This window comes from Echinops telfairi, unplaced genomic scaffold (assembly GCF_000313985.2).
Source record: "Echinops telfairi isolate 266 unplaced genomic scaffold, ASM31398v2 ScPeMD7_19;HRSCAF=73, whole genome shotgun sequence".
Taxonomy (NCBI): Eukaryota; Metazoa; Chordata; class Mammalia; order Afrosoricida; family Tenrecidae; genus Echinops; species Echinops telfairi.
In genome coordinates, this window is record NW_022103916.1 from 674,653 (window position 1) to 686,912 (window position 12,260).

At 43.9% G+C, this 12,260-nt stretch overlaps 1 protein-coding gene and 1 non-coding gene across 2 annotated transcripts in view; both read left to right on the forward strand.

Moving 5' to 3' along the window:
• FAM120C (family with sequence similarity 120C) overlaps positions 1 to 12,260 on the forward strand; it is a 116,624-nt gene that overhangs the window by 95,950 nt on the left and 8,414 nt on the right.
• Positions 6,602 to 6,687, forward strand: LOC115869028. The gene has a single exon (XR_004045947.1). It is a non-coding gene; the product is annotated as a small nucleolar RNA SNORD86 (small nucleolar RNA).

The window sequence follows — 12,260 nt, forward strand, 5'->3', positions numbered from 1 at the left end:
GTGTAGCCTTTAAATTGAGGCACAGAACAAGCAAGGCAGCCGCACACTGGTCCGATGATCAAAGAGCGAGAGACAAGAAAGGCGAGGCTCACCAAGCCATTTATCTCTCTGCCCTTCAGTTAATCCCACTTGTGTTTATCAGCCAGGCTGGCACAATAAACTATCTCAGTGTTGTAGAATGAGTTTGGGAGTTTGCCATCCTTTTCTATGCTCTGGAATACTTTGTAGAGGATCAGAGTCAATTCTTCCCTGAATACTTGGTAGTATTCTGTTGTGAAGCCATCTGGCCCAGGGGCTTTTTTTGGTTGGTAGATGTCCCTATTTCTTCTTTTGCTATGGGTTTGTTCAGGTTCTTGACCTCTGTCTGAGATAATCAGGAAGTAACTGTTTTTCCAAGTATTTATCCATGTCTTCCTCATTTGTTAATTCATTAGAATACAGTCCATCATAGTACTTTGTGATTATGCTTTTAATCTCATTGGGGTCTGTTGTAATTACCCGTTTCATCCCTCATCCTGGCTATTGATGTTTGTTCTTTCCTTTCCTTGGTTAGATTCACCAGTGGTCTGCCAATTCTGTAGATCCTTTCATAGAACCAGCTTTTAGCTGCATTTATCTTCTGCATCATTCTCTTGTGTTTCCACTGGTTTAACTCTGCCCTGATTTTTATGATTTCTTCTTTTCTATTGGAGGGGTTGTTCTGTTGACTCTGTTCTAGATGTTGGAGGTTTTGTGATAACATCATCTGTCATAAGTCTTTCTTCTTTTTCATATATGCATTTATTGATATCAAGCTACCTCTGATAACTGTCTTCAAAGTATCCCATAAGTTTCGATATGTTGTATTGTCATTTTCATTAGTTTCTAGAAACTTCCTAACATCCTCTCTAATCTGGGCCTGCACCCATTCATGTTGCAGGAGATCGTTTTCATCCTCCAATTGAATGCCCTTGTTTTCTGGTTGTCCTTTTATTAATTTCTAGATTTATGGCATGGTGATATGAGAAAAATGTCTGAATAATCTCTATATGTTTGAATTTACTCAGGTTTGACTTGTGTCCCAGCATGTGGTCTATTCTTGAAAATGATCCATGTGGGCTTGAGAGGAATGTGAATTTTTTGTGTGTTTGGATGGAAAGCTCTACCCCGTTTCCCCAAAAGTAAGACATCCCCTGAAAGTAAGAACTACTTACAGTTTTGCCTCTCACTGAAACATAAGGCATCCCCCGAAAATAAGGCCCCCCAGAGCTACCATAACTCTGGACTCTGGACTGCAGTGGTGAGCGTCGCCGCGCAGCTCGAGCAGACAGGAAGTGCGAGGTCTCTTTTAATAAAACAATAAACAATAAATGTATACCATATTCTTCAGGGAAAAATAAGACATCTCCTGAAAATAAGACCTAGCGCATCTTTGGGAGCAAAAGTTCATATTTTAAGACACTGTCTTATTTTCGGGGAAACAGGGTATAAATTTCTATCAGGCCTAGTTGCCTAATTACATTGTTTAGCTCTATAGCCTCTTTGCTGAGCTTCTTTCCCAGTGATCTGTCTTTCTCTGATAGCAGAGTATTAACGTTAACTACGATTATTGTTGAATACATGATTTCTTTTTTCATCTTTTTAATAGTTTGTTTAATGAAAGTCGCCACACCATTCTTGGGGTGTGTGAATATTCAATATGCTGTTTCCTAGTTTACTGATCCTTTGAGCATTATATTGTGGCCCTCGTCTCTTTCTATGGTTTGAAACTTAAGGTCCATTTTGTCAGAGAATAAGATTGCTACTCCTGCTTTTTTTTAAGTCGCATTTGCCTGGTATACTTTCTGCCAGCCTTTTATTCTTAGTTTATTTTTGTCTGTGCACTTAAGATGCATCTCTTGCAGGCAACAGATTGTTGGATTATAATTTCTAAGCCAGTCCTCCAGCCTTTTTCTTTAATGTATGAATTGAGTCCACCGGAATTCAGAGTTATTATCACAATCTGTGGATTCATTGTTGCCATACCATGTCCTGCGTTTTAGGTGTTTCCTTACCTCCCTTCATATCAGTGTGCTGTGTTTGTGTGGGGAGTTTCTATCTTGTCTTCTTTTCCCTCTGAGGCCGTTAGCTTGGTAACTGTTGTTGGCACATTGGCTTCTGGATGGAGATGCGACAAATGGTGGTCTCCTGCTTGTGCTTGGTGGAAGTTGATCCTCTGGCCATAGTGCGTCAGCCAGTATCTTCCGCAGGGTCGGTGTCTTGCAGCATACTCTTTGAGTCTTTCCTTGTCCTGGAAGATCCCTATCTCCCCGTCTATCTTAATGGATAATTTGGCAGGGTAAAGGATTTTGGGGGAGGCATTTTTTTTCTTTCAGCTTTTTCAAGATTTTGCTCCATTCTCTTCTCCTCTTCATGGTGTCTGCTGATAGGTCTGAGCATATTCTCACCTGAGTTCCTTTGTATGTGACTGTCTTCCTTTCTCTCGTTGCTCTTAAAATTTTATCTTTTTCCTCAAAGTTGGATATTTTTACTATTATCTGTCTTGGTGAGGTCTTCTTGGGGTTTAGTCTAATTGGTGCCCTTTCTGCTTACTTTATGAGTGCCTGGTTCTCACTCATTAAGGTGGGAAAGTTTTCTTCTAGAAATGTCTTCACTATCTTGGCTGTTGACTTGTGTAGTGTGTTCTGCTCTGGTAGACCAATTATTTGATTATTCCTCTTCATTGAATCTGTCGTTGATCTCAGGTTATCTTCTGCTTCTTTTTCTATCTGTCTTTCTCGCTTGCTGAGGTCTGTTTGAGTGTCTTTGAGATCACTGATATGGTTCTCTGCCTCCTCAAGCCTAATCGTAAATTCTATAACCTTGTGTGTGGCTTCTGCTACCTCATCCGTTAGCATCTGCATTTCCCTTTGGTGCATAGACTTCATCCCCTCTATTGTGGACTTCATCTCCTCTATTAGTGCATCCTTATTATGCATTGCTTCCCTCAGCTCCTGTATTACTTCAAGCAGACTTCTGAAGATTTCCTTCTGTGACAGGTCCATGTCTGATTATCTATGAGCATCATTAACTCAGCTAGTCTGTTTTTTCTCTCTGGGTTTTTTTTTTGTTGTTGTTGTTGTTGTTGAGAGTGATGTGGTCTGTTGATTTTTCATCAATCCTTTTGTAGGCCCCATGTTTCTGGGAGACAAGGGGGCCCTTAGATCTTTCTCTGTGTTACTATTAAGGATGCTTTCAGGGGGCTGCCTGTGATGACCTGGTCTGTCAGGGCACACTTAGCAGCCTTTTTTCTTGTTTAATTAAAAAAATGTTTCCCCTTTTCCCTCCAATTTTTTAAAGATGCCTAAAAAAAGGCAAAGGTGGGGGAGGCCTCGCTGCCATGTGAGGTGGCGCTGATATAGGGCCCTAAAGCCAGGCTATGTGAGGGTAATGTATGGTCTTCAGATCAAGCATGCACTCCCCCCGGTTACCTGCAGGCCTATAGTTTTGAGCTGGTAGGCCAACGCTGTGCGTGCATAAGCACAGGGAATGGGAGCCTCCTGCACTGGCCTGAATGGGCTGGGCAGCAAGGGGCCCTGCAGTGGCATAGGCCGGTCCAGGAGTGGGCAAAAGTGGCTCCAGCGGGAAACATAGGGCAGTGGTGCCAGCCTCCCATGTCAGCAGGAACGGGCTTGGGGCAAGAAGGCATTTGGCACCACTGGTGCTGGGAATGCTGCAGGGCACCGCAGTGGCTTGGGCAGGAGCATACAGAAACGGCTCTGACGTGAAATACAAGGCAGTGGTGCTAGCCTCCTGCACAGGCAGGAACGGTTAGCATTTAGGCCGCAGGCTCTGGGAACACTGCACTGCACTGCAATGGCGTGGGTCCACCCGGGAATGGGTAGAAGTGGTATGGGCTCAGGCAGTGGGTGTGTTGCTGGCAGGGTGTGCCCAGGGCTGTCAGCTCAGAGAGTGTGCCACAACAAGGCCTCCCAGGCAGGGAGCAGGAGCGGATGGGCAGGCAGGTGGGGGTGCCAGGCAATAATGGGGGTGCCAGGCAACAATGAGGGTGGATCGCAACCAGTCACAAATCACCTAACCAGCTACCGGTAGACTGCAGGTAAGTTACAGGGGCCCTGAGAGAATGGAAGGAGGGACGTGAGCTGGGGGCAGATCATTGTCATGTGGCAATAGGGTAACTGAGGGAAAGGGAACTTCTCTCCTAGTGGAGCACCACGAATGGGCAGCTACTGCAGGGGGTCCTGCTACAGCTGCATGTGTCTCTGTGGGCTAGCCAAGCAACTCCTGGTGTGGAGACCCAGCCTGAGGGTGGAGTGGGTCAATCGCTGATCACAGCAGCAGTGGCGGCAAGGCGTGCTGGGGCTGCTCAGCCTGATGAGCCGAGATGTTCCAAAGATCAGATCCCAGATCTTTGGGGCTCCGGCTCAGGACAGATGCATGGGGTGTTGTTCCAGGGGGTTCTCTCACTCACCATAATCCTTCCACTAGGCCACCTGGACACTAAACCCACCTTTCATGGAAGATTCCTCAGTATGTGCTGCTCACTTGGGCGCCATCTTGACCAGTCCCCATGTTGTCTTCCAATACAGACACCTGGGTGCAGATCCTATCTATGCCTCTTTCTGTGATGATTTTAAAAATACTCAGTATAACTTTAAAAGATACCAACCTGACATAATTTTTCCCTTATCAAATTAGAAAATATTTAAAAACTCAACTGAAAGAGTATTCAATGTTAATGAGAATGCAATTAGATAAATGAACACTCATATATGGGGTTGTTATGAATCATAATGAGCTCAATAGCATTAAGTTTAGTTTTGGTATTCATATATAGATTATGAGAAATGTACATAATAATCAATATGAACCAAGAATCTTAAAAATATTCACATCTGTTGTCTCAGAAATTCTTCAAGGAAACTATTTTACAGAAGTAGAGATGTGGATGAACAATCTGGAGGAGAAAACAATGGAACAGACAGTTCCAAGGGGACATGGGAGAGGGGAAGGTGGGGGGAAAGGAAGTGGTGTTAACAAACCCAGGGACAAGGGAACAAGTGATCCAAATCGGTGGTGAGGAGGGTGTAAGAGGCATGGTAGGGTGTGATCAAGGGTAATGTAACCCAGAGGAATTACTGAAACCCAAATGAAGGCTGAGCATGATAGTGGGGCAAGAGGAAAGTCAGAAGAAATAGAGGAAAGAGCTATGAGGCAACGGGCATTTATAGAGGTCTAAATACAGGCATGTACATATGTACATATATTTATATATGAGGATGGGGAAATAGATCTATGTGCATATATTTATAGGTTTAGTATTAAGGTGGACATTGGGCCTCCACTCAAGTATTCCCTTAATGCAAGAATACTTTGTTCTATTAACCTGGCATTCCATAATGCTCACCTTTCCGACACAATCGCTGAAGACAAAACGGGTGCATAAGCAAATGTGGTGAAGAAAGCTGATGGAGCCCGGCTATGAAAAGATATAGAATCTGGGGTCTTAAAGGCTTGAAGATACACACACCAGCCTTTGTGATCATGAGGTGTTGATAGGATCATGTATCAGGCATCAAAGATCCAGAACAAAAAATCGTATCATTGTGAATGAAGGGGAGTGTGGAGTGGAGACCAAAACCTCATCTGTAGGCAATTGGACATCCCCTTACAGAAGGGTCACCAGGAGAAGATGAGCCAGTTGCTGTGCAGTATAGCACTGATGAAACATACAACTTTCTTCTAGTTCTTTAATGCCCCCCCCCCCACTATCATAACCCAAATTCTAGCTTACAAATCCAGCTAGACCAGAGCATGTATACGGGTACAGATAAAAGCTGGAAACACAGGGAATCTAGGACAGATAAACCCCTCAGGACCAATATTGAGAGTGGCTATACCAGTAGGGTAAGAGGAAGGTGCGGGAGAAAGGGGGAATTGATTACAATGATCTACATATAACCCCCTCCCAGGGGGATAGACAACAGAAAAGTGGGTGAAGGGAACATTGGTCAATGTAAGACAGTGGTTCTCAACCTGTGGGTTGCAACCCCTTTGGGGGTTGAATGACCCTTTCACAGGGGTCACCTAAGACCATCAGAAAACACATAAATATTTCACAATATATAATTACATATTGTTTTGTGATTAATCATTATGCTTTGAGTATGTTTAATTATGTTCAATTTACAACAATGAAAACATAGCCTGTATATCAGATATTTATATTATGATTCATAACAGTAACAAAATTACAGTTATGAAGTAGCAGCAAAAATAATTTTATGGTTGGGGGTCACCACAACATGAAGAACTGTATTAAAAGGTTGCAGCATTAGGAAGCGTGAGAACCACAGGTGTAAGACATAAAAAATAATAATTTATAAATTATAAAGTGTTCATGAGGGAGGAGTGGAGGGAAGGGTAGGGAAAGGAAAATTGAGAAGTTGATACCAAGGGCTCAAGTAGAAAGAAAATGTTGTGAAAATGATGATGGCAATAAATGTGTTTGACACAATGGATGGATGGATGGATGGATTATGATAAGAGTTGTATGAGCCGCCAATTAAATGATTAAAAAAGAAAATATATTAAAAAAAGGAGAAGAAGAAGAATGTATGATTATCACAGTGATGGCTGGCCAGGTTCCCTGACAGATACATGCCTCTGTTATGTGAGTGATGGGTCAGCCCTGGTGTCTGAGTGATTCCCAGGGCCCAGCAAAAGGAACCAAGCTTCCAGAGCCCTTAAGACCAGGGGAAACACCCCTGAATACGGACTCATTTTCAACTCCACCTTCATTGGTGTAGCAACTGCCATGAACAAAGACCCCATATCCTGATACCTGGCAAACAAATGCAGTATTACATGTCAGATCAATTGTTTCTCTGAGGTGCCCATAGTGTATTTTGGAAAAGCTTTGAGAGCAAGTCGAGGGGTGGCTATCCTTCCAAGAGACTGGAGAGGTCCCTTGGAAGAATTTGGATGTGATGAAGGAGGCAATGATTCAGGCTGAGGAAGAGGCTGTGGAGATAACTAGGAAACTGGCAAACCTGGAGAAGAAATGCTTGAAATGGGAAAAGAAGCAACTGGCTGCACTTGCGTCTCGAGGAAAACAGCAGTGCTCCTAAGGAGTGTGAGGAGACTGGGGAAAGGCCCCCAAAGAAGAAAAAGCAGAGACCCCAGAAGGCTCCACAAGAAAATGGATTGGAAGACCAAGCTAGCTCTGCTCTCCCCAAACCCAAGAAAAAGTGATCTAAGAAGAAGTTAGTCAGTAGTGATCCGGAAGAGATAGCTCTTCTCTAGAGGAAGAAATAGAAATCTCTCCCCAAAGAGGAACCTACATGCAATCCTCAAGAGGTAGCAAACGTCTGGAGCATCCCAAAGAAAAGAAGAAGCTCTCCCTGAAGGGGGAACCCACCAGCAGTGGACCTGAGGCGGCGGCTGCCAGCAGCAAGAGCAACAGCACTATGAAAAAGAAAAAAATAAATAAAACTTTAAAACCAGCCCAGGAAGAGTAAAGTGGACATTCCCTGGTGCTCCCCAACCCTCTCAATCAAAAAAAGAAAAAAGGAGAATAAGAATAAGAATGCTTGATTAGCCATATAATACAGGAGGGTCCATAAAAACTATGCTAAATCTTTTCTGAAAGGGAAAGCCCTCCCCACACCCAATCCCCATCAACTAAAGTGAAATCATTTTCTTCTAGACAGACAAACCCCTAGCTTCTCTTGGTCAAGAATCTCCATTGTAGTGCACTGAACACTCAATTAGGGTGACCATAGGACACTGACACATGGGATGGCCTATTCAGTCCTCTTTGTCTTGCCCTCATTTAAGAAACTTTCCACCAATAAGGTGTGGTCTCCCCTGGAGAAGTGGTCTTTATGATATACAAATAAACTCAAGACAAAACTCACTACTATTGAGTCGGTGCAGACACATAGTGACCCTAAAGGGCAGGGTAGAATCGTCCCTGTAAGTTTCTGAAACAGAAACTCTCTATGGGAGTAGAAACCCCCATCTTTCTCTCACAGAGCTGGCCAGAGTTTTGAACTACTGACCTTGCGAATCACAGCCCAACACATAACCACTATACTATCAGGTATAGATTTGTATGTGTGCCTAGTTTTGACTTCCTTATAGCAAAATCCTTCCTATGCTATGATCTGGCTTCAGCCTTCCCCATTTTATTGACTGCTTCCAAGTTGACCAATGTGCTGCAAGTCACCAAATCTAGGGCTTTCATACAGGCCTCATCTTGCTGAGGAATTCTATTGTATTTGATACTTTCAAACACAATCTCCACCACCACCACCACCACCCAAAAAAAACCAAAAACCTTTCTGGCTTCGATGTCACCTCTCTCTTTTCTTTCTACTTTGAGAAATTTATTACATAATATTTGTTGTTGTTAGGTGCCATCAAGTTGGTTCTGACAGCGCTCCCTTTTATAGCAGAACAAAACACTACCCCTCCTCGCTATTGTTCTTATGCTTGAGCCCTTGCTGCAGTCACTGTGTCGATTCACCTTGTTGAGGGTCTTCCTCTTTTGTAATGCCCTTCCACTTTACCAAGCATGATGTCCTTCTCCAGAGACTGGTCTCCTTGATAACATGTCCAAAGTACTTGAGCCAAAGTCTAGCCATCCTTGCCTCTAAAGAGCATGCTGGTTGTACTTCCTTTAAAATAGATGTTTCTTCTTTTGGTACTTTCAATATTGTTAGCCAACCAACAATATGCATCAATTCTTCTTCGGTCTTCCTTATTCAATGTTCAACTTTGACAGTGTTCAAATGCATCAATTCTTCTTCGGTCTTCCTTATTCAATGTCCAACTTTGACATACATATGAAGTTACTGAAAATACCATGGCTTGGGTCAGGCACACCTTAGTCCTTAAAGTAATATCCTTGGTTTTCAACATCTTAAAGAGCTCTTGTGCAGCAGATTTACCTAATGCAATGTGCCATTTGATATCTTGACTGCTGTTTCCATGAGTATTGATTATGGATCCAAGCAAGACGAAATAATCTTTCTTCCATTTATCATGATGTTACCAGGATTTTAGTCTTCATTACATTCAGTTGTATGGATCTTCATCAGAAAGTGCTTCAAGTCCTCCTTACTTTCAGCAAGCCAGGATGTGTAATCTGCATTATGTTAGACAGGGTTTCTAGAGAAACAAAACCAGAATGCTAATAATTATATATATATATTTATATTTATAACATAACAAATAAACAGTTAATTAATCTATAAAGCAGTATAAATGGCTCCATGCAACTCACTCCCGTGAGACAGCTGTGAGACACTGGAAGTCCTTCAAGTCTTGAAGGCCACCAGGTAGTCCTCTGTAGAGCAATTCAAGCTATCCAGCCACAGGGAGCAAACAGCAAGGCAGATTGGTCACCAACAGTCAGCCAGATGACAGGATGCGACAGTCCCCAGCTCAAGAGATGTATATTCCAATAGGGTGGTGAAACAGGTCTTGAAGGAACTTCAAATTACAGTGACACAGTATACGGGGGAGGTGTCCCACAGGTAGTGTAGCTTGTGACACAGAACAAGCAACGCACCTGCACACTGGTCCAATGATCAAAGAGCAAGAGACAAGAAAGGCGAGGCTCCCACATGTGTTCAATGGCCATGTTGGCACAATAAACATTAACTATCTCAATCCACCCCTTTCCAACTTTACACCTGCACCCGATTCTTTAGCCATATATAATTTCAGACATTAATGAAATCACACTTATACTTAACATCAAACATCTATCATACAGATTGATGGCAACACACCGAGTCCAACTGTATCTGATATATCATACATGAACAAAGGAAAGATATTCAATAAGCACATATAAAGAAAATACACTGGCAATCACAAACCTCACTTTTGCAATTGATCACGTGGTCTTAACTGATAGGTAGAACTACCTTCTTCTATTACCCATTCTGTATTACTTTTGCCTTCGGCAAGCACCTCAGCTCGCTGTGGTTTTTTGCCTGGTGGGGTGACCCAGACCTTCATTCCTGAGGGGTCTGGGTCATTAGATGTCCTATCAGGGTTGGGTTGCTATAACTTACCATTTACTTTAATCACAGGGCATGGTAGCACTAAGAGTCAGCCTATGGGATCTCCTGGATTCCAGACATATTCTTCTTTACCTCCATTATGTACCTCCATATATTTCTCCTTGGTAATCAGGATCAATCACACCACTCAGTACAGTGACACCCTTCCTGAACTGCTGACCCAAAGGCATGAGAAGTCCAAAGTTCCAGGGGGCATACTCAGCTGCCAGTTCAGTGGAATCCATACTGTGTTTCCAAGTGGGAGAGTTTCTTCCTTCGAGACCAGGACCTCCAGGCCTGAAGCACACAGGGTTGCTGGGACAGGAAACAAAAATGCTGCAAGTGGATCACTAGGAGTAATAGTGAGTGGTGCCACTCTAGCTTCCACCTGTTGGTTCCTGGACCCATGAATTCTGGATGTTGGAGACACAGCACCATATATTGGCCACTGGTTTAGAGCATATACAGCTTCCTGGAGAACATTTCCCCAGCCCCGCAAGTTGTTGCCACCTAGTTGGCGCCGTAATTGTGACTTTAGGAGCCCATTCCTTCGTTCTATCAAGCCAGCTGCTTCAGGATGATGAGGAATATAAAACGACCAGTGAATTCAATGGGTATAGGCCCGTTGCCACACTGAATTTGCTGTGAAGTGAGTTCCTTGATCTGAAGCAATGCTATGTAGGATGCCATGCCGGTGGATGAGGCATTCTATAAGTCCACGAATGGTAGTTTTGGCAGAAGCAGTGCGTGCAGGGTAGGCAAATCCATATCCAGAGTAGGTGTCTATTCCAGTAAGAACAAAATGCTGCCCCCTCCATGATAGCAGTGGTCCTATGTAATCAACCTGCCACCAAGTTTCCGGTTGATATCCCCAAGGAATGGTCCCATATCTTGGACTCAATGTTGGTTTCTGCTGCTGGCAAATTGGACACTCAGTAGTGGCGGTGGCCAAGTCAGCCTTGGTGAGTGGAAGTCCATGTTGCTGTGCCCATGTATAACCTCCATCCCTGCCATCATGTCCACCTTGTTCATGTGCCCATTGTGTGATAACAGGAGTGGCCGAGGAAAGAGGACCATTCTCCACAGTACGTGTCATCTAATCCACTTGATTGTTAAAGTCCTCCTCTTCAGAGGTAACCCTTTGGTGAGCATTCACATGAGACACAATTACCTTTACTTTCTTGGCCAATTCAGAGAGGTCCATCCACATACCTCTTCCCCACACCTCTTTGTCTCCAATTTTCCAATCATGTTCCTTCCAATTCCCTGACCATCCATCCAAACCACAAGCCAAAGCCCATGAATCAGTATACAGCCTCACATCTGGCTATTTTTCCTTGCAGGCAAACTGAACGGCCAGGTGCAATGCTTGAAGTTCTGCCCATTAGCAGGATTTCCCTTCACCACTGTCCTTTAGGGAGATCCCAGAAAGGGGGCTGTAGTGCTGCTGCTGTCCACTTACGAGTGGCACCTGCATATCATGCAGAGCCATCCATAAACCAAGCAAGACCTTTTTGTTCTTCAGTTAAAGTATGGTAAGGAACTCCCCAGGAGACCATAGGTGCAGACTGGGAAAAGGAAGATAATGTGACAGAAGTGGAGACTGTGGGCATTTTGGGTCACTTCTTCATGCAGTTTACGTGTACCTTCAGGTCCTGATTTGGCCCGATCTTGTATAAACCACTTCCATTTATCAATGGAGTCTTGCTGTGCACATCCAACTTTATGATTCTGTGGGTCAGACAATACCCAGTTCAGGCCTCATGGTGACTTGGTGGCCAATGGTGAGGCGTTCAATATCCACCAAGGCCCAGTAACAGGCCAACAGCTGTTTTTCAAAGGGGGAGTAGTTGTCTGCAGAGGATGGCAGGACTTTACTCTAAAATCCCAATGGTCTATGCTGTGATTCACCAATAGGGGTCTGCCAAAGACTCCACACTGCATCTTTATCTGCAACTGACAACTCTAGCACCATTGGGTCAGCTGGGTCATATGGTCCCAGTGGCAAAGTAGCTTGCACGGCAGCCTGAACCTGTTGCTGAGCCTTTTCTTGTTCTGGGTCCCACTCAAAATTGGAGGACTTTCATGTCACATGATAAATAGGTCAAACTAGAACACCCAAGTAAAGGATATGTTGCCACCAAAATATGAAGAGGCCCACTAGGCGGTGTGCCTCCTGTTTAGTTGTTGGGTGGGTGGGGGGCG